The sequence below is a fragment of the Drosophila simulans genome, chromosome X, assembly GCF_016746395.2.
Source record: "Drosophila simulans strain w501 chromosome X, Prin_Dsim_3.1, whole genome shotgun sequence".
NCBI lineage: Eukaryota > Metazoa > Arthropoda > Insecta > Diptera > Drosophilidae > Drosophila > Drosophila simulans.
Genome location: NC_052525.2, coordinates 18423625 through 18445696, shown reverse-complemented (window position 1 = coordinate 18445696; position 22072 = coordinate 18423625). Strand labels below are relative to the sequence as shown.

The following is a 22072-nucleotide window of genomic DNA, read 5'->3' as shown; positions in this document are numbered from 1 at the left end:
CGTGTGTGTGTGCGCCTGCCTTTGTCATTAATATTAATTTCGTGTTTAATTTATTGTAATTTACGTGCATTTGATAAATCGTGTTATTATAATCAGTTGACTGGAAACGTGAAGAAAGGACAGGCCATGGAATACACTGAATGACACTCGAATTTATCCCACAGGGCAGTTTTCTTTATATCGAGCATGTTATGTTATTGATTCAAATATTATTTCTAAAACTTTAAATTGTCGTGTTTATATTGCTTCTGCTCAAATTTAAGTTACATTTCCTTAATCCCTTTTGCCAAGTTAACTGTCGTGGTTGTAAAATTGACAATTTCTTTCAATGTATGAGAAAAAAGTGGGGTAAAATGAGCAGTTATCTGACTAGATGGTATGGGGTTTCTAACCAAATGCCAAAGACAGTTGTCTGGGCTCTATTATTCGAAAGACTTACCTCTATACAAACTTCCACTTCAGCAAATATTTCGCGGATTTCGTTAACGAGTAGAATTCTTTGAACAGAGGCGCTTTAAAAACTGCAATGAGAAGAAAATATTCAAGTAAATTTTCAGTCATTATGAATGGCAATTGTCTAAACTAGAACTATGTATAGATACGGTTTATTGCTCTAATGGTTTATTGCCCATAAATAAGCAGAGATCCCAATCTATTGGGTAATTTGTGGAAATCAAACGATATAAAATTAATTAATGAATAGCACAATAAATGTTTTTCTTATCAGCAATATGCTTCATAAAGCATAGCCCACATTTTACGTAAGCTTCAAACCTTCAGACAGCGCAGACTATCGCACAGCATTCGATACCAGCCAACTAATATTTATGAGAATCGCATAGAAAGGGCCAAAAACCACTTGAGTGGAATTTCGAAGTGAAAGGGGATGGTTACCCCGTGTAATGTCGGGGCAATAAACATTTTGCTCTCGTGTGCGAATGGTATGGAATGCTTGAGGACAAGTGTCGCATAAAGGACTAGCCCCCATCCAATTTTTCTGTGCGGAATGCATTTTTATAACAAAATAATTATATTTATGCCACGGTCGCGAGGGGAAAATGTGCATTGGCCATTGCACAGAGCGCATTCAAGTCGAAGTAATGCAAAAAGGCGAATCGCAAGCCCGATTCCGATCCGCAAACCAAACCCTTTTTGGATCCGCCCCCAATCCCGTCCCGATTCCTCTGCTTCTGCACATAACGGCATCCATTACACGCAACAACAAAGCCAAAATGGCGTCTGGGGCGACAATGTGTTGCACGCGTGTGTTTGTGTGTGTGTGTGCGACGCTTTGTGTCTGTATTGTCGTTGAAATTATTTTTATTATTTTACACAATTTTTATATGGAAAGCCAACCAAATGCGATACACAGAGGGAGAAAGGCGAAAAAAATGAACTTTTACAGCCGGGCATAAATATTTAGTATATGGTTCTTGTTGCTGCATGTTTATATTGTTGTATTTAATGAGATTTTTGAACTTTTCCTCGCCATAAGCGCCTTAAGCGTTTACTCTCGCTCTGTGAAAACACTTTACAGAAGCCACAAAATGGAAAGCAAAACAAGGAGCATTCAAGAAGTTTTTCTTTTTGATGTCCCCAACGCGCGGGGGCGTGTGAAAATTGAAGCCGGGCGTTTGGTAAATTTCCTGTAAATGCAGGATATTAAAATGCTTATTTGAAAAGCAATAAATATTTTGTGTATGAGATGTGAAACGTGTTCCTAAATTGTGCAACCGATCATATCGCTGCTCTTTATTGCCAACGATTAATTTACATTAGTGTTATTATTTATTTTTTTTTACAAACTATACGAACCCGCCTTATTCCACTTCACATATCTTAATGCCATGCGTTTCACCTTTTAATATCTTAATTCCAACCGAGATATGCCTCTATCTCCACATCTAAATGACTTCAAATTGCATTATTACCATCCATAAATTCCAAATCGAATTCCCATAATCATGAAATCAATTTATTGTCATCACATTTAAGCCCATTAGTTTGAGACGCGATAAGATCTCCGATCCTAATCTCAAATGCATTTGTCATTCCCCAAAATCGAATCAGAGCAGATCGAAGACCAGTTTTCGGATCGTTTCGGTTTGGTTTTTGGTCTTGGGTCTCAGATTTTCTCATCTTGTGTGGGTTGTTGTGCAACCCACCAGCCGGATCGCATAAAATAATAATAATGAATGCTAAAGGAAAACCGGTGGCAGAGCATCCAACTCAGGCTTGTGACTCCAACGCATTCATTAGTTCTCATTAGGAGACAAAACATTTCGAATCGAAACTCGCATCCGAACGATAAACAAAACATTTTTCAGTCGTGCGAGGAAGGAGGGGGGCTGACTCTACCGGTTTATTGGCGTCTCTAATGAACCTCTATTAATAAATAGAAAAGGAAAACTTTACATATCAAAAAAGTAGCCATGGCAATACTTATGACATTGTCAAGCCAAATATTGTAGATAACTTCCGAGCTGGGTGGCCGTAGAAATCGAGTGATAAAATATACAATCGAGTGGGTTTGTCCAAAAGGGGTTAGGCTTCGATTTAGCTCTGATTCAATGCCCTGATGGCAAACAAAATAATATTATTAGGTTACGAGTACCGTATGCCGCAACGCACAGTCATTACAATTATCGATTTAAATTCGCTTTCCAGTTTGAAGCCAAGAACACATATGTACACCATACACCCTCGAGCTTGGCGGCAAAGTCAACCCAGTCAATTAAAGACCTAGAAGTGCATAATTTCCCATTTAGCCCATTTATGAATTATGCAGCTGAAAGGGACGACGAGCGGGCCAAAGGAAAATACTCCCCAAATGGGTAGAACTGTGGAAATGACATAAGCGTTTAAATATTTCAAAGGAGCGACTCAACTTCACTCCACTCGACTGGCTGGCGTGAGCGGAAAGCTCTATAAAAACAAAACGAAGCCAAATATAAGACAAATGCAGGCCCGAGGCGAACTTTTCAGGGGGTTATGGGGTTTGTGGGGCTTATGGGGCTATATGGGGGCTGTGGTGGGGACGCAAAGCAAACATGTGACATATGCGGCAATTAATGCCGTTAATTATTAAAGTTAACACCCAAAAGCGACATGCACAAGTCAAATAAATAAACACGCAGCAGGGAACGAAGTCAATGGCTCTTGGCCAAAGCCAAAGCCCTATATACCACACTCACACACACACACACACCCCCTCAAAAACCCATAAAATGCCAGCCCCCTGCACAAACGCCCCAACAATTAAGGACAATGCGTACTAATTTCAAACGAAAACCCCAACGTGGCCAACTGAAAGCGAAGCGGAGAAGAAAGCACGAAAAAAGAGCCACCAAGAAATTTAATCAAAATTACGGAAATAAACACCGAAGTTTTCAATAACCTGTAATTAGGTTTGAGTTTTGGAAACATTTCGTTTAGTTTGAGCAAGGGAACTCATAAATATTAAAAAATCGTTTTTTAATGCCTTAGTTTTGTATATTCCAGATCGAATGCTCTTTAATTTGTTATTTTTAAATAAATGGCATACATTTAAAAGTTTTCTATACCTTATTTGATATATTTTCCAGCAGGATGAGGCCTAATCTCTCACCCAAAAGTCGCGGCAATAATGCTTTTTATTTATAAACTGCCACAAAGGAGCGGAATGGGCGAAGTGAGGGGGTTGGGGGGTATCGGGCTTAACCCATGCGTGCCGCAAGATGAAGAAGAAGCCTGTTGGGGCAGGACAGTTGGCACATAAATAATTCACACACCCGGCCCTCGCTCGATTCGCCGTCCTGCTGACATAATTTCTCCCTCTTTCAGCCAAAAAAAAAAATAAGGAAAATATATAGCAGGGTTACTCACAATTAGGGGCATTCCACTTTTTTTTAGGGGGGTGGATTTTTTGAGAATAGGGGGGCGGATATTTGGAGGGCGAACGGTTGACAAGGGCAGTGCAATGCATAAGCAAACAAAACTTTGGCAATTTTGTGCAACTTTTTGGCTTCCACATTTTGTATAGAAGGCATTTTTCCTCCCTTTGTGTTTTCTGTTTGTCCGTGTGTGTGTCGAGGAAATTATGTTTTTGAAAACAGGAAAACCTGGGCAAGTTTTTGGGGTCAGTACAGCGCAAAGATGATTGGGCAGCCCGAGGAAGAGGTAATCCCATTTTAGAATAAGCTTTGCTTGGGTCAAATCAAGTTTAACTTTTTCACAGGCCGCACAATCGAGTTGAGCTCATAACAAGTCGCCGATCGACGAAAACTTTGTTTTCACCGAGTTGAGCGGCTTAAAAATGCTGCAAAATGGGGCTTATTTTCATTGATTTGATATTTACGAAAAGAAATATAAGCTTAAAACAGTTGAACTGCTTGGCATTTTAGGAAAATCATTTTTAATGGCCAACTGCGAGGTAATTTGCTGTCAATATTCACAAGATTAGGCAGCATTTCGCATTTTTCACACCCACTGGGTTTGCTCTATTAAAGGCAGATTGTGTTTTGTTTTGCACCGTTTCACAGTATATTATTTTTATTTTTGTTGAAACATTTGCCACTTAACGGGCACATAAAATGCCAATAAGGATCGCGGTTTTTCGCCTTTTTTGTTTTTTGTGTTTTTGGGCGGAAGGAGTGAAAATGTGGGGACAATGACGATGAGCATATGATTTTCAATTTTTGCCACAAATCCAGACAAACACACACACACACACTTACTAAACTTTCTGGTCTGCCCTGTTCGCGCGACTAAAGTGCCAATAGTACACTCGGAAAAAATGTGTAGGAAAAGATCTAAGACCTGCTCCTACATACTTATTGTTCAATTCTTTATTGATAAAGAACACAAAATGTGAAAACAATCTATTCAGATTGATACATTTATGGACAGCAGACAAATGACATTTGATGTTGCAGATGCACCACTCATTTTTCTTTGAGTGCAGCTCAAACTTCGTGGCGACTCCTCCGACCGCCGCCCGCCGACTGCCACGCCCCCAGCTGCCCCCTCTGTGAACCGTTAAGCGCCATTAGGCGGCTGTGCAGACATTAAAAACAGCTGCCATCGTCTCCTGTTTTCCGTTGTTGTTGCTGTAGTTGTTGTTGCCATTGCTGGTGAGGCAGTTTTTTTTTTTTGGGAGTTGTTGGGGGTGCGGCGGGTTGGTGGGGAAGGGGGAGGAGGGGTCAGAGGGACCGGCGACGGGGAGCGGCACAGAAATTGCCTGTTTATATTCGCAGCGACAGCAAATTTTATTATTATTTTTGTTCTTGACAACGACAACGGGCAACGGAGGAGCAGCAGGCACAACAGCATAGCCAGCAAGGCAGGACACCGATTTTTGGGGGGGGCGGGGGGGTAGTGGGTGGTGTGGCAGGAACATGTCCCGAAACCAAATACAGGGTGCGGCCATGGGGTGTATTAGTTGGGGGAGTCGCACGACACCAAAAACAGCGGCAGTTTCCCAGTTCTGTGAACTTCATTTCCGTTCGAAAAGAAGACACATTTAGAGATTAGGGTATGAGTTTAGAAATCACTTGAAAAAACTAAACAAATTAAAAGATTCAGATATATTTAACACTCATTCGAATCCTATACAACTTCAGTTGTACTTACTGGATATCAGCAAGTTCATAGCTCCAGCCTAGAAAAGTATATTTACCAATCAAAAACTATTTCCCCCATTTCATGCTCCTTTTTGTTATTCTGCAAATTTTGCATTTATATTTCGAGGGAAGCAAATCAAAATCAAAGTTATTTGTTGCTCTTCGTTCGTTGAATGTGTATTGCCGCATAGACACAATTCACATCGACGACAGGGGGTGTTCCATTCGCCCCCACTCCTGCATTTGGTCAGCATGGGTTAAAGTTGCGCCGACGCATTGTGCTTAGAAAGAAAGATTTCACTTGGCTTCGATTTGAATTCGTTTCATTTCTTTTTCATTTTTTTTTTTTTGGTCGCCGACTGCGCGCCCCCAATTAAAGAATAATTCATTTCAATTGAAGTCAATCAAAAGAAATTATTTCACGCTTAATCAATTAGAGAAGATGCTCGGCCCCAAGCAGGGTACATAATGTGAAGGAGAGAAACCCCAGAGCCAGACACCCCCAAACCCCAAACAACGAGGAATGTGTGTGCCGTACTGATTTTTCACTTGAAAAAATAGCCGAAAAAATGCGGCAAACAGAACGATTCCAAAACGATTCGGTACGATCCAGTCCCGATCCTCATCATTATGATATATGGGGCAGACAGACGGCGAAGAAGGGGCACTGACAGTCATCACTTGAGCTTTGCTTTTAGTTTTCGGAATCCAAACAAATTGATTCCGCCGAGGGTGTTGAAATGCCGGGAAGTGCCACTTGGAGCCCCCAAAGATAAGCTTATGAAATGTATGGGATTTTATGTACAGCTCCTAAGTAGCATTTCTCTTACTCTTGGAAACGACGAGGCCCGAACTTAGAGGATCATGTGCCATAATCAGGGCTAGATTTACGACTCCGGTCGACAGATGGAAAGTGAATTAAACTCAAGAAGCCGCACTTGAGTTACGATTGGATAAGTGATTTAATTAGTTCGACTTGATGGAAAAGCGGAAGAGGGATATTTAATAGGGGAATTGGGGAACATATCAAAAACTGAATAACTAGGGGCTGAAAAAAAAGCACTTCATTCATAAGAAAAGCCCATTAACAAAATAGACACCACTTAAGTGTTTGATATGAAATAAATGCCTATGTATATATGTTGACCAAAAAATCGTAATACTCACTAATTTTTGCCATTTTAAAGACTTGTGGTTTAATTTACCATAATTAAGTATTGAATGCATAACCAACTTAAGAACGGAGAAGAAAAACTGCTACACATGTTTTTACTTAACAATGCCATTTTATAATTTCTCTTATTTCGCAATCCAAATATAGCGCTTGCTAAAAAATTACAAATTAGTTGGAAATATAATGCCATTACATTTCGTTTGATTTCGCGCCGCCAGAGGGCGCCACTACGTAAACGAGTCGCCTAAAAGCAGCCGCAAGATCTTATAAAGTATTTATAGTTATATATGGATATGGCGAGCAAGAGTGGGGATGTCGTAAACAATTTTTGCGCTTACGCAACGCCCACCCAAGTGGCGACACCAGACAGACGAGGGCGGTGTGTGGCGAAGGGGGCGTGGCTGGGGGCAGGGAGGCAAGCGTCGCATTAATTTGTCATTTTGCGCGTGTGTTGACGACGGGCAAATATAGAGAGGCAAGTGCTGGAGGAGAAGGCGATGGCGATGGCGATGGAAATGGGGAGGCAAACGGCAAATAGAAGCCACATCAAGTGGCATGCCACACACACAGAAACACACGTTCACAAGCGAAAAAATGTGTGCACTTCTTAAAATCAGAAATTTTAAATATATACACAAAGTAACTAAGCACTATGCAAATAAATATGTATAATAATAAGTACACAGTTCTATTCATTTTTAAAAAGTGAAAATCCTTGTCTTCAAACTTTCATTTTCATAGTGATGCATTTGTTCTTTATAGATTCTTTTTTTCTGTGCACACACACTTACTGAAAACTTTTGTTTCTGCTTACGCGCTGCAAAAAAGTTGCACTTTTCCCCCTTTCCATATATGTATGTACATATATATACGTTTGCACGTACATATATATTCTTTTCTATCTATTAAAATTCCTTTTTCGCCGACTTCTTTCACAGATTTTGACTTTCGCGAAGGGAAGACCTGAAGAAGCGGCATCCGAGGCGAAAAAAAGTGTCACAAAACTTTTATGGTGGCCATGACACGTTGGCGGTTGCTGGTCCCCACCACTGGGAAGCACCCCCTCCCCTCTTTCGGAGGAAACCCCCCTCCTGCCCCTTGGTTGCGGTGGCTGCCACTGCTACTTCATTTGCCTGTGCGCTCATTAAAAAAGTTGCGACACATACAAATGCATACACTCGGCGAAAATGGGTAGTGAATGGATGCGGCAGATGAGGGGAAGGTTGAGATTTGTGCTGAAAGATAACTTGTGGTTCAAATTAACTTTAATTAACATTAACACTCATACGTACAACTAATAGGGAAATGGCAGAATATTCTGAAGTATTCTTTTAAAAAATATATATATATGACACTTGCAGAAAATGAATTTCTCATTGTGTTCGCCACCTTCCACCTTCCACCCCTCCAGTTAACCAATTCTCTAGACAAAGTCAACACGTTTGCCTGCATGTCAAGTGCCAGTCAGTCTGTCGGCTGCTCCGAGCTCCATGCTACAAGCTCCCTTTGCCCAGTTCCCATTTCCCGGCCCAGCGTAGTTGCCCCGTACTCCCGAAACACTTTTTGGCCAAATGAATGTCAAGAACGAGTGAAAATTTGCGCTTAAATGCAGTTGAAACAGGAGCGAAGGAAAAACTATGCACGAGGCCAGCGACCTGTCGCCATTTTTGCATATTTTCCGAGGGTGTAAACAGAAATTTGTCAGTTCATGTTGGGCGGCCTGGCAGCGCTGCTTCTTCTTCTATTTTCTGCCCCATGGTAACTTTGGTAGCCGCTCGCATTTTGGTCATTACACACACACACACACACGGGAGTCGAGGAGGCCAGTTGGAAAAGGGCTTAGGGAAGCCAGTGGAGCGTGGTCGGTCACCTGGGGAATTCCAGGGGGTGAACGCACCTGCGGTGCACAGGTGAGTCGTCGGCTCGTTCGAAAAAATGCGAAAAATAGCATAGCACATAGTTGCTTGTTTCATGTTGGTTGGAACACAAATTTCGAAAGTATTAAAACAGAATTTTAAAGTTGAAGTTTAAGGGCAGTTGGTTGGAAGAAAGTTTGGCTGGTGCAACACGCATGTGTCGGTTGCATTCTCTTCGATACTTTTGTGCTGCAAGTATGCAGATTGATATTCTCTACGTTTTATGCCTCATTTGCACATTATGTTGTGTCCCCCCTCGCAACCACTTGTGTTTTATGTTCGCCTTAAAACTTAAAAAAATATTAAATGAGATTAACAAATTATCTGAAATGCCATTAAACTGTTAATGGAGTGGAATTTTGAAACATCTTCTCCGGCCAGAGGCATAAAATCTGAAAAGACGATAGGCAAAGATGAATCTCTGTGCTCTTGGCTCGCTTCATCAAAAATGGGCTGCTGTATATATAAATATGTATATTCATGTATATAGACAAAGATATATACAGATAGAAAGGCAACCATTTGGCAGTCTGACTGCCGCCAGTGGCCCTATAAATAGTCCAGATAACACTAAACCAGGCAATCAGCTTAAGGCGAACCTCTTATCTTAATGTGTCGTCGTCGTCTCTGAAGTTCGCGAGACATTTTTGCTAATTAAGCTGTGACCAAGGGAGCCAGGGAGCCAAGGGGGCGTGGCAGCCGGCAGCTCCTTACTCACATTAAAAATGTCGCCCAGACATTAGCATTTTTATATGGCGAATATATGGAGCATTGAGGAGAGGGAGCTGCAACGTCGACGACGACGACGACGACGACGAGAGCGACGGGAACGACGAGTTTATCTGGTCAGAGTTTATGTCTGGCAGCGGTCACTACTTAGTCTGATTATTGTTATTATGGCGTCGTAGTTTTCATAAATTTCCAGCAAGTTATTTTCCCATAAATTCCTGCAGGACACGCTGCCAGAGGTACGATGTCACAAACGAGGCTGAGGGGCAGGGGCAGGGGCAGCGGCTAGGGGCAGGGGCAGGGGCAGGGTGGGCAACAACCAGGTAAATGACGACGACAGCAAATGACAGACGGAGGTGGGAGGAGACAGGTGGTAAAGGTTGTCCTGTCAAGACCTAGACAACTAACGAACCAAGGAAATAACAACTAAAAAGACGGTGACTATGGCAAATCTCTTGGCAGGACAACAACAACACCACCAACCAGCAGTAACCAGAGATGGGCGACCAACAGGGTATTTCCCACAAAGGTACTTGGTATCACAACGAGGTACAATAACATCATCATGGTTTATTAAAATTTCACAAACTGCACTCGGCTGTACGGGGACCTTAACCCTACACTTTTTAATTATGTATTTAAACGCTGGAAACTTATTCGTGTTCCGAGAAAGGGGCATTTTCGCACGAAATTGTACCCAAGGTACATCTAGGAATAAGTCAAGATGTTCGTTGTTTCCATTTTAAATTACTTGACTCTTTGGCTTTGCCATCCATCTCAATCGTGTTCTAAAGAGAGGATATACTTTATTAGTTACTATTTTCTTGTATCTTGTATACTTGTAAATGTACCTATGGTACACACAATAAGGATATCATCATATAGAGTAAATTATTGACTAAATTCTTCGCTTTTACGTTGAAGCGAATGGATATACCCCTTCTATGCCATGTAAAGTACAACAGAAATTGTACCTTCCGCATCTCTGGGAATAACCAACAAACGACGCAATGTCGAGACATGTGCAATGTGCAATGTCCTTTGGGTATACAATTTAAATTGGCATTCCACATGACAATATGTGTGGCAAAGTGAACGAGCCAACAGACAGGTGGCTACCAGGTACCAGGTTCTTAGCCGCAGGAAAAATACGGCAAAAATGCGGGACGAAAAAATGAATTCGAGAGACGGAAAGTAAGGAAAATAAGGAAAATAAGCATTGCGCATCGCGCAATCAGAGTTGATAATTTCTTTGCCGGTAAAGAGCGTTCAATTATCGCTTAAATGCAACCGGCGCCCAGTAAACAATGAATTAATAATGAGTTGCCCGCCAAGCGGATTTGTTGGGGAATCGGTTGTCCGTTGCCTTTCGGCGCTGGCTTTTTCAAGTTTTTGCTGAAATTAGTTTTCCCATTTTGTTTTAAACTTTTATGAATTGTGCTGCAGCAGGCAGAAGTAAAAGTGCTGGCAGTTCGGGGAGGGGGGAATTAAGCGACGGTAAAGTGATTATGTTCAAGAATTTAATATTGAACTATCGAGTTGAGCTAATAAAATGCCATATAGATGCCCTTTAAAATAATGAATGATAATGATAAACATTCAATTTTACACAATTAACTTATAGAAAGAAAAGAACTTTTTACAGGCTACAGCTTTAATAGTATTGATTATGAAGGAAAGATCCCTTTTTTAATTGGAATTTGCTTCATAGAATGCAAATTTCCCATAGAGACAAATTCTTGGAATACCTTATATATACCTATACGCGTGTGTGTGTAGAACCTCCAATACTAATACAATAATTATACATATTTCAGCCGAGCCATTAAAACTGGTTCGCTCACAAGGGCTCCTGCAGAAGTCCAGTCATCATCAATTCCGTCATCTCTGATCTCTGGGGCATTTTAATGCATTCCCCAGCGCGCTGATTATTATGAAATGTTGTCGCTGTTGTCATTATTATTGCTGAAATCATCGGACCACTTCTCCCGGCCCCATGCTTTTTCTGCTCCTCTGGGTTGTTCGCCTTATCGCGGTTGCATCGTCATCGGATGTCTTGCAGTTCCCATCGTCGCTGGGTAAACAAAGCGCAGGGAACTCTGGCCCGCAACGCTTCGATGGCGTTTTGTAGCCTGTTCCGCTGTCTGAGCCGACTCCTTTTTCCCCGGATCCCGATGCCCGATGCCCGATGCCCCATCCCCATCCCTATCCCTCTGCATATCGCATCCCTTTTTCCTGCCCTTCGTCTGTGTCGGCTATCAATTTTAGCACCTTTCGCTGGCATTCGACGCTTCGCGTTGCGTTTCGCTTCTTATCTGTGTGTTGTAGCTACACAAATGCTTCCACCTTGGAATAGTCCATCAAGATCTGTCCATTAACAACACCATGGGCTTTAACACACCCTTAAGGTGGCTAAGTACACTGAAATGCCTTTCTCTGCGCTTCTCAAAACATTTAGCTTAGAGCTTAGAGCTATATTTGCATGGGGAGTTTTGTGTACCACATACATATCCTGCAAAGATAGTTAAAGGGTATACACATATTTGCTCCCAAATGCATACTTGAATTGATTTATTCCAGTTGGTAAGCTCCTCTTCGATCACAGCTTCTCGATCTCTCCGCCATCCTAGTTATTTCTGCTGCGTTTGCCAATTTATACGAGACGATCCACTGATCACTTTATAAGTAAGTATATCATCATTTAAACATGCTCCACAGATGGCGATGCCAGGGGACAGCGGGTAATGGGTGGATGCGACTTTGTCTTTGTCATCTCGGCTCGGACATGTCTCGTTTTTACCGTTTTTGGTGTCTGGGGAATGCCAAAAATGTTGTGTGGATCTCTCCGAGAATGAGCCTCTGAAATGGAGAAGGGTGTTGGAGGGTGTCGGTGGCCAGAACCGAGGCATCGAGAGCCTGAGAGCGTTTTGTACAGTTTTGTTGGCCGGGAAATGAGCGGGAGATGGGGATTACGGGGGCTGCCATCTCGTTCTGGTCATTTATATTGTGGAGTTTCTTTCAATCCCCCCCAGATCCAAAACCCGCCCGACCCCAACCCCCGCCACAGCTCCCAGCTCCATGTGCATGTGTCAAGTGGACTTGTTTAATAATTTATGATGAGGCCAAAAACGTAGATCGTGCGTTGCGCATTGCCGGCCATTAATCATGGCCAAGAAGGCACAAGGCAAAAGGCATGGCCAGTAAAATTGGAGGAGGGAGGAGCATGCGGAGCATGCAGGAGCGGAGGGCACGGGACAGTTGGCTGCTGTAGTAAAAGTTCAATTACCCGCCAAATCAAAATTCAATCTGCTTGGCGAAGAGCAAAAATAAAGCAGGAAAAAGCGGACACAAAAACAAACAAAACGGCAAGAGCGGACCACAGTAGTCCGGGTGGGGAATGGGGATTGTAGTATGGAGCAGGGAGCAGTGAGCAGTGAGCAGGGGCTATGGAGTATGAAGTGCAGCAGGGACCATCCTGCATATTGACTGTATACCGTAGACTGCAATGTGGCAAAATCAAAAATTCCAAACGCATACGCCAGACAACCATGAAGTGGAGTGGAGGAGCCGAACCGAACCGTACCGTACCGAACCGAACCAAGCTGAGCTGAGCTGCAAAGACGAGCAGGAAAGCCAAAAGCGAGTCATGTCATGATGGCGGGTGGATGGATGCGGCCGACTGATGGACGGAATCGTTCGGGGGAGCGGCGCGGTTCGGGGATTGAGGTTTCGGGGATCCAGGTTCCAGGTCCCAGCTCCCAGATTCCGGGTGGGGGGCACACGGAGGCTGCAGCGAGGCCACTTAGCCACGCCACAGATCAGATGACAGCGGCCCAAGACGCGACCAGGATAACAGACGGCGCACAAACAGAGAAAAATCAGAAGGAAAAAAGGCACAGACACGGGCACGGGCACTGGGACTGGCACAAACCCGAAGCCGAATCTGAAAACAAAACCCAATCCCAATGCCTGGGAGCAAAACCAATAAAGGCAGGCCAACACGTTTCGGGAATACTCTGCCCGCTGAATCGATTAAAATTGATCAGCTACAACTCAAACTTACAGGATTATTCACTGGGTTGCCTGTCGCAGGAAGTCAGTTATTTGAGTTCTCCTCATGTCATCATCATCCCAGTGATGTTACTCGCCTGCAATTATATTCCTCTACGCTTTTTTATGAAAGCTAAAAGGGATCACATTTTGTGGTATGATTACTTTGTGTAAAAAAAATATACAGCAGAAGAGCGTTAGCTTTCAGCTGAATAAGCAACCGAAAATATGTATTTACCCGGAGCGCTGCCTGATCATATCTGCATGTGGTGGACTCCCCCGATATGCAGATATGTTAAACCGACAAACCAAAGTCCCTGACAAAGTTGATGGACATACCCACCCCTAGCCGGAGGTGCGGGGAATGCGGAAAGCATTCCGGGGAACGAGTAACGCGGGTTTTTAGCCGCCATGCGTGAGCCACCCGCCCACCATTCAGAGCCCGCTAAACCGACCTATTCTCTGTTTCGTGCGCTCCGGCATCCCCGCTCGACCATGCCCATGTGCGTTGGAGCTGCCACGTAGTAGGTGCAAGCATAAGCGCTACTAATCTGCTACTCAGTGGCGTATCAGGCTAAAGGCAGCAGTCGAGGCATGCCACCAAACAAAACCAACAAGCAAACAAACAAACGGATGAGCCAGCCGCTCGGCGGACGGGCGGGGCAAGCGGGGCAAGCGGAGCGGAGTGGGGCGACAGGTCGTGTGAGTGATCAGACAGCCGCAGATTACGTATACGCCGCGTTGAGAAACAGTACTGGCCACTTGGCCGGGTTCTAGCTGGCATTCGAAGTGAAATAAATAAGTATTAGCTTACAGCAACGTTTTGATGTCAGTATTCAAGAAAATACTGAATTAATACTAAAGAGCACAAAATGCTAAATAGAACGATGTGCTCTTCTCTGCGATTCTCAAAAGTCCTATGTAAACAAACTACTTGCTGGGTGTGTTTTTCAAAATGCCAAATGTAAGAAGTTCCTTTTTGTGGCAGCAGAAGTTATCAATAATGTGTTTCCGACCAACTTGAAGTGCCTGAACTAGCTATTTTCCAGTCACTGCAACCAGCTGTCAGCTCTGACGTGGAAGGAGCTTGAGGAAAGGGGTGAGCGAGCAGTTGGGGAACTGGAGAGGAACGCTTAACTTTCTGACTTTTGGCTGCGGCTTCTGTGGCTGCTGCTCCTACTGCTGCTGCTACTGCTGATGCAGCAAACGTCGGTGAAAAAAAAGCATATGCCCACTCTTCTTACTCGGAATGCTTTTCTTACTCTTACTCGAACTCGTATTCGTACTCCTCTACTCGTCTTTGATGCTGATGCTGGGGAATCTGCTTAAAAAGTCCGCTCAGGTTTTGTCTGTGCCGCAGCCAGCCTTCATTTGTTATTCAAAAGTTTCTTGCTTTGCACTCCGTATACTACTCCTCCTGTCCCGTGCCTTTATTTATTTATTTTATTTGCCTGATTTCATTTCATTTTGTTTCATTCCATCTCGTTTCATGCCTCACGTACGCAGACAGTGTCCGAAGAGCCCTGCTTGATTTTTTCGCATACCCTCTGCTCGTCTCTAGTTTTGCGCTTGAAGATCCAGCTAAGTGCATCCAATTTTTGCCACCGGAATTCCCCAAAACGTCCCTGGAATTTCTGCCATTAAGATGACGGTCAGAATAAGTGGCATGCCATGTGGGAATGGACATGTTGGAAATAAAACAAATTAACCAAAATGAGAGGCCGTACAGGAGTGCATACAAATGTCTTGACTTAATGGCTGGGCAATGAAGTCGCTCTAATGAAATCAATCTATCGAGAATTGAGTAAGCAATCATAACACTCAAACATTTCATCTGGTAATGGAGTAATTTGCTACTAAGCGCTTGCCATCTCTACTACCAACTACCCATCAATGCCTGTGTAACAATTTATTGAAAAGCTAATCCTTTCGCAGCGCTCAATTCGAATTTTACTGCCCGCATAACGAAAATTGCTGGAAAAAAATAACTGGGACAAAAATGGATTAAAATATTTATAAAACAGCGCACGCAAAAACCTTTTTAAATGTTTTATCTTTATAGAACTGGAGTAGTAGCAGGTTCAACTGCCACTAAATATACTCGTGCATACTACACATCGGTATACATTTGATTTCATTTGCGAAAATTGTTTGATAAGCATTTTTCCCGTAAACAAAGGGAAAAAGCAACCGGAAAATTTATGAGCAAACAAAAATTTTGTTTGAACACTTCCTATTTTTTTTTTTTTTTATCATTTTAGTTGCGCTATACACAATTTATGGCAAACAGCTTGTGGTATTTATTTTAAAAGAGATATTGCAGTTTGTTTTTATTTATACACGCAGATAAACAATGGCATTGACAAGTCAAAAAAAAAATGTGTATAAAAATACGCTTTTTCGTGGTCTTTCTTGATGAGCTTTTTTTAATATTATTTTTTTTTTTTTGTTGCAACTAGATTATTATTTTTGCCATATCCAAAGAAGCAGTTTCCGCGGAAAGATAATGCAAAAAGTGGGCGCGGAGTAAAAAAAAAATAAATAAGACCGCCCCATAATGCTGGCTAAATATGTGTAAACACTAATTATGTTAATTATACTTTTTTGCATCTGCCTCTGTCGGCAATTATGCTAATTGTATTTTCAATTATTATATGCTTATTTATTATTATTTCTCAGCGTGCCCTGGCCAGCCTGCATTGTTGTTGCCGTTGATTAAAATTATACAAACGAGACTCGATTTATGAAAAATACAGCGGCCCACGAACAAAAAAGAAAAAATAAAAATTAAAAAAAAAAAGAAAAAGAAAACAGAAAAAAGCGAAAAAAGCCAACAAGAATTACGCTGCCTGAATTTTAAGATGATTTCATTCTCGGTCATTCGTTTGCAGCCGAAATTAAATTGATTTTGCCTTACAGAAATGGGGGCGTGGCCCACCGCCCACCGATTACAATGGCAGTCTGGACATATAATTACACCCACATGCACACTCGAACCTGCTGGCAGACATAATGTATTCACACATATTCATTAAATAATTATGTCCATAATTAAAAACGAGGCGAAAGGAACGGAGGAGCTGCGTCTGGATTTAACCCGGAAAACCCCATTCGGAGCTGAAAGTTTTCCCTCGCTTTTCCCCGCTCTTTTCCCTCTTTTTTTCGCACTTTTGCATAGTTTTTCCTACTTTTGCACATAATTATATGACCAGATTAAATGTCTATTAACTTATGATTCGAAAATGGTCCTAAAGAGTTGGTCGTGGAAATGAAATAATAAAATAAAAGCGAAGAAGAAAAAATTCAATTTAATGGCTATTTTTTTTCACTACAATGTTTTGTGTGTTGAACCTAAAAAAAAAAAATGTACTTAAATACAGATAACTTTTGAACATTTTTGTTGTTTTTTTTTACGCTTTAAATTGCACTTATGCTTAAAAATTTTTTATATTTACTTAACACACATGAAAATAGGTTTTATAATGCTATTAAGTAATTATTTATGGCTACGTGAATATTTTTAAAGTAAATTCAATTATTATACGCATAAATGCGTATATTTTAACTAATTAGTTAACAGGTTTTTAATGCTGCAACTTATTGTGCTCTGCCTTCTGCCGATTGAATAATGCTTTAAATGCTGCGAAAATACTATTGGATATATTCCATAAGCTGAACATGAACTTAATATCAGACTGCAGCTGGCCCCTTTGCTGCTTTTTTAGTTTCCTTTTCATATATATATTTTTTTTAATAATACTTTTGGAAATCTTCTTGACTTCAAGGGCTTATGGTGTTTATTAGCGCCACCTGGCATGTGTTAAGCGATAGCAGCTGCCACCGATCTATGTATATATATATATGTATATATGCCCTATATGACTGAAAGCGACGGCAGTTCATAATTGCCAGCAGAACGAGTCCATTTCAATCAATCTGGCCATTCTGTTTCATCTTTTTCACGATTTTTCTCGATTTTTTTTTTTATTCTTTTGCAAGTTTCGCCCTGGCAGGCAGTGCCATCTTAAAATTGATAAAAAAAAAAAACTGACGCCTTCGCCTGGCATTTGTTTAATTAAAGTGATGACCTCCCCCCGCACCGACTGCGTCCCGGCGGCGGGCGAGTGAAAAAATCAGAAGCCGCTGGCATTATTTAAAATGCAACGCAATGCGGCGCTCGAAATGCAATCAATGTGAATTAAATTCCCCAACTGGGACCAGCACAAAGCGTGTGGTGGAGGCTGGGCTGGCAAAAGCCGGGGGAAAAGCCGGGGAAAGTCGGTGGAAAGTCGGTTGAAAGACGAGCGGGGGCAGAGCGGCAAAGGAGGGGCGCTGGAATCAGAGTCACAATCCGAATCAGAATCCGGCGCAGGTCAGGTCAGGGATTGGGGTCAGTTCAGTTCGGCCGCAAATATTTTATCCAAACTCCGTCAGAGAATGGAGAAAAATATACATACACACAAAAGTGGGAAAATTAAAACAAAAAATCAACAGGGTGAAATCAGGAAAAATTTAATTGAGCGTAAAATATTTCAGGAGGCTGGGCAAAAATGCACATTCAAGGTGTTTGGGCAAAATGCTTTGTCAATGTTATCTCTGCTTTTGGCATTTGTTTATGCCATAAATAATTTGTAAATCGGCAAACTTCAACCATTTCGTCCGTCCTCTTTTCAACTTTAAACTGTCTGAGCGGATTAAATCGCCTGCTGAATTATTGAGTGCATAAATAATAAGCATTGGAATTATTTATACTTTTCATTTCACAACTCTCAATATCTAAGTGTTTTGTCTGTTGTCATTCGTTTCGTCCATTTATTGAACTTTCAACTTTAATTGAAGTTAATTAAGTTGGCCAAGTTACAAGGTAGAAATTAAGTAGATTTTCATTCGCTGACATCTCCATATTCTTACGTATTTTCTCCTAACCCATTTAGCTAATACAATTTAAATATTTCATTCGCCTCCATCGCCCATTTAAAGAAGTGAAATAAAAGAATTCTTTTTCAATTGCTTTCACTTATTGTTTGCTGCTTTGATTTTTTCCCTGTACTGTGTTTTGTTTCGTTGGTCACGCAATTAATTTCTGCACGCAAAGTTTTGTTGGCTGAGTGAAACAATAGCCTTGGACGCCCTTCGCCCAACCCACCACACCCCACCCCTTTTTCCGGGGGAGCACTAGGCATTGTCTTGGATATTCGCAACCCCTGCAACCCCACCCCCAACCCCAACCCCCCTTCCTTTCGCTGTACTTCAACCCCCAAACTGCCGTGTGATCGTTATTATTAGAAAAGTTTTATGCACAATATTTTTCTTGTTCCTTTTGATTGTTGGTACTCTTGGGCGCCTCTGCTTTGTCTTGGCTACTTGTTGTTGCCGTGCTTTGTTTGCTCCTTCTCCTTGACCACCAGCCACCACCCCAGCACCCACCACCTCTTAACCCCCCAACAGCCAGCTGCTTAACCCTCGACTGCCAGCCATCATACATCGTTTATGTTACGTGACTTGTTTGCCAGATGAATGCAAAATAACAGACCCTGAAGGAATCGAAAAAATCGGATGGAGATGGCTGGAAAACACATGTGTGTGTCGGTGTGTGTGTGAGCTGTAGGTTGGAAAAACAGCGGAAAAATCAACAAAGAACAAAAGGAGAAAAGAAAAACAGTAGACCCAACAGAAAAATACATCGGGAGGAAACAAAAACATGAGGAGGAGCGAAGAGGTGGCTTTGATAATGAGACCAAATTAAGCGATGGCCCACGGGAGAAAGTGGAGAAAGGGGCGGGCAAAGGTGGGCAGCTCTGCAAGGATTCCAAGGATGCCAATTTGTCACATTGAATATTTGATCGCAATTTCTTGGCATCAGAAAAATATGTGAATGCCAGGCAGGAAAATGCGTTAAATTATTCTAACTTATTAAATGGTCTTGTTGTTAATCTCAAAAATGAAAAATTAGCAAACACTGTTTTTCCTCTGTGTAGCTCGCTCATCATCTATCTCCATCTCTATCATACCAACTGGATTTTCCTCAATTTCCATTCAGCCATTGGATGCCAACATTTGGCGGCCAACTTTTAATGTAAACTTTTCCGCCGTCTTCATATCCTTCGCCTTAATCATTTTATCGATTCGTGTTATTGTTGCCGCTCCTTGTTGCTGCTGCTTTTAATGCATATTAAACAGATGTAAAAATTTACACTTCAATTACAACAACTTAAACGTGAAATACAACAACAGCTGGCAAGGATATCCCACCGGCAGCAACAAAAACAACAGCGCCGGAAAAGGGAAAAAGGTTGAGAACTGTAAATGATGCTGCCAGCGAAATCACAATTTAAAACGAAAGACAACAAAAAGAAGGTAAATATATTGAGAAAAACAAATAAGAACGAGTGGTTTTAAACAATACGGCATGCAGCATATAAGTAATATAAGTAATTTGGCCAGTGCTATACTGACTAATGATACCAATGACTTAAGATCGGCGGTTCTATCAGTCATTATCATTATCAGTGAAAATGACTTGTTATAATTAGTTTCAGCTCTAGACTCGAAAATACACTGTTAATACCTAGTGGTATCATCGGTTTCCGGTGCAGAATGCATTATTTTCGTACCGAATTCGTAACAACTGTCTGCCCAAGATGAAGGGCATCAAAAAGGATCTCCGACTTGTAAGTTGTTTTCGTTGAGGCTAAAATTACAAGTAATTGAACCTCAACTTGATGCTCCGATGCCTTTTTCCGCCTTTTGCGCTGGAACATGTGTGCGGCATCGGTGGCAGGGAAAAACAACAATACAAATTGGAAAACGGCTCCTGAGGGGAAGGAGGTGTAACAGCAGGATACAATCCCAAATACCCAAAAACCCAAAGAAGAAAAAAAAAAGCAGACGAAGAGATATCGAGCATGATTTCATGGGAACAGGGAGCTGTGCACTCAAGGGGCGTGGCAAATCGCAACAAAACCTCTGCGGCCCAAAAAAAAAATATATATGTATATAAAAAACAGCATAAAAATAAAGATTGTTAAAGCGAATGAAGAACGATCGGTAGCCGAGGATTTCTCCGCACATTTTTAGCGCAAAATGTTTCGCTTATCGCGATCAATCGATCATACTTAGTGGGGACATGAACCAGCTGTCGCTTCTTCTCGTTCACCCTCATTTAACGGTAACCATAAACCCCGGCCGACGCGACACGCCCACTTTGATGGGCGATTTGAGATCAGGCAAAAGGTGTTCGTCTGCCCCTGCCTAACCCGGATTCTCGTACAGAAATCCGAGAACGGGCGGGATCCCAAATCGCAGAAGGGAACACATTTTCGGTTCGGTTTCGTGTCAAAATATTTGGTGAGCAATTAAATGCGGTAAATAGGGGATTCTCTTTGGAAATACATATATCATATCATATTCATTGGGATTATAGATATGTGGCATGGGATTATTATATTTGGAATAACTACTAATGGCTTCGAAAGACAATTCCAATGTCATGCAAAATTGTTTCCTCTCTGAAATGTAAAATTATTCTTTTGTACTACGAAATACTTCTGTATTTGGCAATAAGCCGGAAATGTTGGTAAAAGAAACGTGGTTCTGGTCAATAAATTGAAGTGGTTTCTCGATTCCCCCCTCCTACGTCGAACCACCATCAAAAGGATAAGACGCCACGTCTACAGCATAAATTCAACTTATTTCTCACAGATTTCAAAGTAAATATGCAAAATATTTCTTAGTACCACATTAATGCATCAGCCAAAGGGAGTGGGCAGAGGCGTCGCGCCAAAGGGGGCTGGGGCTTGGGGCTTGGGGGATTTTGACTGGGTTCTGGTTTTCTGGGGTGTGACTCGCTTGGCTGGGCGACGTCACTCACACTCAGCCAAATGTGGGCGAGATAGCTCAGGAAGCGGCCACAAACATAAAAAATATGGAGAAAAAATCAGAGGGAATTATCCGCAGATGGACGAAACGTACCGCTGAATACCCTAATGAAATGATGAGCTTGGCAGTTGTCTCAAAAAGTGTAGAACGAGTATAAGCAATATATCAAACAAGATCCCAAGTTGGAAGTATTTTCATATTTGTATTGCCTTGTACAATATTTGTTGATTTCTGCTTAGTGATGTTCCCGCATAGTAACGAAAAGTGTGTATATTATGGTTTGTCGTACTTTTAACCCAAATTGAAATACCCTCTTCGAGGGCAAGATAAAGAAACAAAGAAAAAACCCAAATAAAACATAAAAAAAAAGAACTAAGAGCGACACGATATGGGAAGAAATAAAGAAGAATGGGGGCTTCCACAAGTCGGCGAGCTATGCGAAAAACGTGCAACAAACTATGCTTTCGTCTCGCTCTAACTTAGGGCTGGGCGTACCGCCTTAACCCATCGCAGCCCCCCTTTAACCCCACGTTGGCTGGGGCCAAGCTTAAATGTTGGCGGCATGTCATGGAAATAACATTAAAAACACATTAAAACCGCGAGTTTCTGGCCAGTCAACAACAAGCACAACAAAAGCAACAACCAACAAAAGCTAAGCGATGTGAGAAGAAGAGAGCTATAGTACATATATATCAGTATACCCACACATAAATGGGAGTATCTGT

General features: G+C 41.9%; 1 protein-coding gene across 2 annotated transcripts in view; it reads right to left on the bottom strand.

Moving 5' to 3' along the window:
• The window catches only part of LOC6740219 (midnolin homolog), an 86802-nt gene that overhangs the window by 37800 nt on the left and 26930 nt on the right, over positions 1–22072 (bottom strand). For both annotated transcript variants that reach the window (XM_039298045.2, XR_005544691.1), the window contains exon 3: positions 440–521. The gene's annotated coding sequence lies outside the window, so the exon portion shown is untranslated. The remainder of the gene's footprint in view (positions 1–439; positions 522–22072) is intronic.